Source organism: Chenopodium quinoa, unplaced genomic scaffold (assembly GCF_001683475.1).
Source record: "Chenopodium quinoa cultivar QQ74 unplaced genomic scaffold, ASM168347v1, whole genome shotgun sequence".
NCBI classification, from domain to species: domain Eukaryota; kingdom Viridiplantae; phylum Streptophyta; class Magnoliopsida; order Caryophyllales; family Amaranthaceae; genus Chenopodium; species Chenopodium quinoa.
In genome coordinates, this window is record NW_018742825.1 from 62335 (window position 1) to 69260 (window position 6926).

The following is a 6926-nucleotide window of genomic DNA, read 5'->3' on the forward strand; positions in this document are numbered from 1 at the left end:
TTGAAGTGTTTGACTTTCATTTGATTCAAATTCCTTTGTTTGAATGTGTTTGACTTTCATTTGATATAAAAGACTTTGTTTGAATGTGCTTGACTTTCATTTGATTCAACTAGCTTTGTAGAATGTATTTGACTTTCATTTGATTAAAATAGCTTTGTTTGAATGTGTTTGACTTTCATTTGATTCAATTAGCTTTGTAGAATGTATTTGACTTTCATTTGATTCAAATAGCTTTGTTTGAATGTGTTTGACTTTCATTTGATTCAATTAGCTTTGTAGAATGTATTTGACTTTCATTTGACACAAATAACTTTGTTTGACTGTGTTTGACTTTCATTTGTTTCAATTTGCTTTGTAGAATGTATTTGACTTTCATTTTCTTCAAATAGCTTTGTTTGAATGTGTTTGACTTTCATTTGATTCAATTAGCTTTGTAGAATGTATTTGACATTCATTTAATTAAAATAGCTTTGTTTGAATGTGTTTGACTTTCATATGATTCAATTAGCTTTGTTTCAATGTGTTTGACTTTCATTTGATTCAATTAGCTTTGTAGAATGTATTTGACTTTCATTTGATTCAAATAGCTTTGTTTGATTGTGTTTGACTTTCAATTGATTCAATTAGCTTTGTAGAATGTATTTGACTGTCATTTGATTCAAATAGCTTTGTTTGAATGTGTTTGAATTTCATTTAATTCAATTTGCTTTGTAGAATGCATTTCACTTTCATTTGATTTATATAGCTTTATTTGAATGTGTTTGACTTTCATTTAAATTAAAAAGCTTTTTTTGAATGTGTTTGACTTTCATTTGATATAAAAGACTTTGTTTGAATGTGTTTGACTTTCATTTGATTCAACTAAATTTGTGGAATGTATTTTACTTTTATTTGATTTAATTAGCTTTGTTTGAATTTATTTGACTCTCATTTGATTCAAAATAGCTTTGTTTGAATGTGTTTGACTTTCATTTGATTCAATTAGCTTTGTAGAATGTATTTGACTTTCATTTGATTCAAATAGCTTGAATGTGTTTGACTTTCATTTGATTCAATAAGCTTTGTTTGAATGTGTTTGACTTTAATTTAATTCAATAAGCTTTGTAAAATGTATTAGACTTTTATTTGATTTAATTAGCTTTGTAGAATGTATTAGACTTTTATTTGATTTAATTAGCTTTGTTTGACTGTGTTTGACTTTCATTTGTTTCAATTTGCTTTATAGAATGTATTTGACTTTCATTTGATTCAATTAGCTTTGTAGAATGTATTTGACTTTAATTTTATTTAATTAGCTTTGTTTGAATTTATTTGACTCTCATTTGATTCAAAATAGCTTTGTTTGAATGTGTTTGATTTTCATTTGATTCAAATAGCTTTGTAGAATGTATTTGACTTTCATTTGATTAAAATAGCTTTGTTTGAATGTGCTTGACTTTCATTTGATTCAATTAGCTTTGTTTGAATGTGTTTGACTTTCATTTGATTCAATTAGCTTTGTTGAATGTATTTGACTTTCATTTGAATCAATTAGCTTTGTTTGAATGTGTTTGACTTTCATTTGATTCAATTAGCTTTGTAGAATGTATTTGACTCTCATTTGATTCAAATAGCTTTGTTTGCATGCGTTTAACTTTCATTTGATTCAATTAGCTTTGTAGAATACATTTCACTTTCATTTAATTTAAACAACTTTGTTTGAATGTGTTTGACTTTCATTTGACTCAAATAGCTTTATTTGATTGCGTTTGACTTTCATTTGATACAATTAGCTTTGTAGAACGTATTTGACTTTCATTTGATTCAAATAGCTTTGTTTGAATGTGTTTGACTTTCATTTGATTCAATTAGCTTTGTAGAATGTATTTGACTTTCATTTGATTCAAATAGCTTTGTTTGAATGTGTTTGACTTTCATTTGATTCAATTAGCTTTGTAGAATGTATTTGACTTTCATTTGACACAAATAACTTTGTTTGACTGTGTTTGACTTTCATTTGTTTCAATTTGCTTTGTAGAATGTATTTTACTTTTATTTGATTTAATTAGCTTTGTTTGAATTTATTTGACTTTCATTTGATTCAATTAGCTTTGTAGAATGTATTTGACATTCATTTAATTAAAATAGCTTTGTTTGAATGTGTTTGACTTTCATATGATTCAATTAGCTTTGTTTCAATGTGTTTGACTTTCATTTGATTCAATTAGCTTTGTAGAATGTATTTGACTTTCATTTGATTCAAATAGCTTTGTTTGATTGTGTTTGACTTTCAATTGATTCAATTAGCTTTGTAGAATGTATTTGACTGTCATTTGATTCAAATAGCTTTGTTTGAATGTGTTTGAATTTCATTTAATTCAATTTGCTTTGTAGAATGCATTTCACTTTCATTTGATTTATATAGCTTTATTTGAATGTGTTTGACTTTCATTTAAATTAAAAAGCTTTTTTTGAATGTGTTTGACTTTCATTTGATATAAAAGACTTTGTTTGAATGTGTTTGACTTTCATTTGATTCAACTAGCTTTGTGGAATGTATTTTACTTTTATTTGATTTAATTAGCTTTGTTTGAATTTATTTGACTCTCATTTGATTCAAAATAGCTTTGTTTGAATGTGTTTGACTTTCATTTGATTCAATTAGCTTTGTAGAATGTATTTGACTTTCATTTGATTCAAATAGCTTTATTTGAATGTGTTTGACTTTCATTTGATTCAATTAGCTTTGTAGAATTTATTTGACTTTCATTTGATTCGAAATCTTTGTTTGAATGTGTTTGACTTTCATTTGATTCAATTAGCTTTGTTTGAATGTGTTTGATTTTAATTAAATTCAATTAGCTTTGTAGAATGTATTAGACTTTTATTTGATTTAATTAGCTTTGTTTGAATTTATTTGACTCTCATTTGATTCAAATAGCTTTGTTTGAATGTATTTGACTTTCATTTGATTCAATTAGCTTTGTAGAATGTGTTTGACTTTCATTTGATTCAAATAGCTTTATTTGAATGTGTTTTACTTTCATTTGATTCAATTAGCTTTGTTTGAATGTGTTTGACTTTCATTTGATTTGAAATTTTTGTTTGAATGTGTTTGACTTTCATTTGATTCAATAAGCTTTGTTTGAATGTGTTTGACTTTAATTTAATTCAATAAGCTTTGTAAAATGTATTAGACTTTTATTTGATTTAATTAGCTTTGTAGAATGTATTAGACTTTTATTTGATTTAATTAGCTTTGTTTGAATGTATTTGACACTCATTTGATTCAAATAGCTTTGTTTGAATGTGTTTAACTTTCATTTAATTTAATTAGCTTTGTTTGAATGTGTTTGACTTTAATTTAATTCAATAAGCTTTGTAGAATGTATTAGACTTTTATTTGATTTAATTAGCTTTGTAGAATGTATTAGACTTTTATTTGATTTAAATTAGCTTTGTTTGAATGTATTTGACACTCATTTGATTCAAATAGCTTTGTTTGAATGTGTTTGACTTTCATTTGTTTCAATTTGCTTTGTAGAATGTATTTGACTTTCATTTTCTTCAAATAGCTTTGTTTGAATGTGTTTGACTTTCATTTGAATCAAATTAGCTTTGTTTGAATGTGTTTGACTTTAATTTAATTCAATTAGCTTTGTAGAATGTATTTGACTTTCATTTGATTAAAATAGCTTTGTTTGAATGTGCTTGACTTTCATTTTATTCAATTAGCTTTGTTTGAATTTATTTGACTCTCATTTGATTCAAATAGCTTTGTTTGAATGTATTTGACTTTCATTTGATTCGAAATCTTTGTTTGAATGTGTTTGACTTTCATTTGATTCAATTAGCTTTGTTTGAATGTGTTTGACTTTAATTTAATTCAATTAGCTTTGTTGAATGCATTAGACTTTTATTTGATTTAATTAGCTTTGTTTGAATGTGTTTGACTCTTATTTGATTCAAATAGCTTTGTTTGAATGTGTTTGACTTTCATTTGATTCAAATATCTTTGTTTGAATGTGTTTGACTTTCATTTGATTCAATTAGCTTTGTGGAATGTATTTGACTTTCATTTGATTCAAATAGCTTTATTTGAATGTGTTTGACTTTCATTTGATTTAATTAGCTTTGTAGAATGTATTTGACTTTCATTTGATTCAAATAGCTTTGTTTGAATGTGTTTGACTTTCAATTGATTCAATTAGCTTTGTAGAATGTATTTGACTTTCATTTGAATCAATTAGCTTTGTTTGAATGTGTTTGAATTTTTTTTTAACTCAATTTGCTTTGTAGAATGCATTTCACTTTCATTTGATTTATATAGCTTTGTTTGAATGTGTTTGACTTTCATTTGATTCAATTATCTTTGTAGAATGTATTTGACATTCATTTAATTAAAATAGCTTTGTTTGAATGTGTTTGACTTTCATTTGATTCAAATAGCTTTGTTTGAATGTGTTTGACTTTATTTGATTCAATTAGCTTTGTAGAATGTATTTGACTTTCATTTGAGTCAAATACCATTGTTTGACTGTGTTTGACTTTCATTTGTTTCAATTTTCTTTGTAGAATGTATTTGACTTTCATTTTCTTCAACTAGCTTTGTTTGAATGTGTAGAATGTATTAGATTTTTATTTGATTTAATTAGCTTTGTAGAATGTATTAGACTTTTATTTGACTTAATTAGCTTTGTAGAATATATTAGACTTTTATTTGATTTAATTAACTTTGTTTGAATGTATTTGACTCTCATTTGATTCAAATAGCTTTGTTTGAATGTGTTAGACTTTCATTTGATTCAAATAGCTTTGTTTGAATGTGTTTGATTTTCATTTGATTCAAATAGCTTTGTAGAATGTATTTGACTTTCATTTGATTAAAATAGCTTTGTTTGAATGTGCTTGACTTTCATTTGATTCAATTAGCTTTGTTTGAATGTGTTTGACTTTCATTTGATTCAATTAGCTTTGTTGAATGTATTTGACTTTCATTTGAATCAATTAGCTTTGTTTGAATGTGTTTGACTTTCATTTGATTCAATTAGCTTTGTAGAATGTATTTGACTCTCATTTGATTCAAATAGCTTTGTTTGCATGCGTTTAACTTTCATTTGATTCAATTAGCTTTGAAGAATACATTTCACTTTCATTTAATTTAAACAACTTTGTTTGAATGTGTTTGACTTTCATTTGACTCAAATAGCTTTATTTGATTGCGTTTGACTTTCATTTGATACAATTAGCTTTGTTGAACGTATTTAACTTTCATTTGATTCAAATAGCTTTGTTTGAATGTGTTTGACTTTCATTTAGTTCCATCAGCTTTGTAGAATGTATTTGACTTTCAATTGATTCAAATAGCTTTGTTTGAATGTGTTTGACTTTCATTTGATTCAATTAGCTTTGTAGAATGTATTTGACTTTTATTGATTCAAATAGCTTTGTTTGAATGTGTTTGAATTTCATTTGATTCAATTAGCTTTGTAGAATGTATTTGACTTTCATTTGACACAAATAACTTTGTTTGACTGTGTTTGACTTTCATTTGTTTCAATTTGCTTTGTAGAATGTATTTGACTTTCATTTGATTCAATTAGCTTTGTAGAATGTATTTGACTTTCATTTTATTAATATAGCTTTGTTTGAATGTGCTTGACTTTCATTTGATTCAATTAGCTTCGTTTGAATGTGTTTGACTTTCATTTGATTCAATTAGCTTTGTTGAATGTATTTGACTTTCATTTGATTCAATTAGCTTTGTTTGAATGTGTTTGACTTTCATTTGATTCAATTAGCTTTGTAGAATTTATTTGACTTTCATTTGACTCAAATAACATTGTTTGATTGTGTTTGACTTTCATTTGTTTCAATTTGCTTTGTAGAATGTATTTGACTTTCATTTGATTCAATTAGCTTTGTAGAATGTATTTGACATTCATTTAATTAAAATAGCTTTGTTTGAATGTGTTTGACTTTCATGTGATTCAATTAGCTTTGTTTGAATGTGTTTGACTTTCATTTGATTCAATTAGCTTTGTAGAATGTATTTGACTGTCATTTGATTCAAATAGCTTTTGTTGAATGTGTTTTAATTTTTTTTAACTCATTTGCTTTGTAGAATGTATTTTACTTTTATTTGATTTAATTAGCTTTGTTTGAATTTATTTGACTTTCATTTGATTCAATTAGCTTTGTAGAATGTATTTGACATTCATTTAATTAAAATAGCTTTGTTTGAATGTGTTTGACTTTCATATGATTCAATTAGCTTTGTTTCAATGTGTTTGACTTTCAATTGATTCAATTAGCTTTGTAGAATGTATTTGACTTTCATTTGATTCAAATAGCTTTGTTTGATTGTGTTTGACTTTCAATTGATTCAATTAGCTTTGTAGAATGTATTTGACTGTCATTTGATTCAAATAGCTTTGTTTGAATGTGTTTGAATTTCATTTAATTCAATTTGCTTTGTAGAATGCATTTCACTTTCATTTGATTTATATAGCTTTATTTGAATGTGTTTGACTTTCATTTAAATTAAAAAGCTTTTTTTGAATGTGTTTGACTTTCATTTGATATAAAAGACTTTGTTTGAATGTGTTTGACTTTCATTTGATTCAACTAGCTTTGTGGAATGTATTTTACTTTTATTTGATTTAATTAGCTTTGTTTGAATTTATTTGACTCTCATTTGATTCAAAATAGCTTTGTTTGAATGTGTTTGACTTTCATTTGATTCAATTAGCTTTGTAGAATGTATTTGACTGTCATTTGATTCAAATAGCTTTATTTGAATGTGTTTGACTTTCATTTGATTCAATTAGCTTTGTAGAATTTATTTGACTTTCATTTGATTCGAAATCTTTGTTTGAATGTGTTTGACTTTCATTTGATTCAATTAGCTTTGTTTGAATGTGTTTGATTTTAATTAAATTCAATTA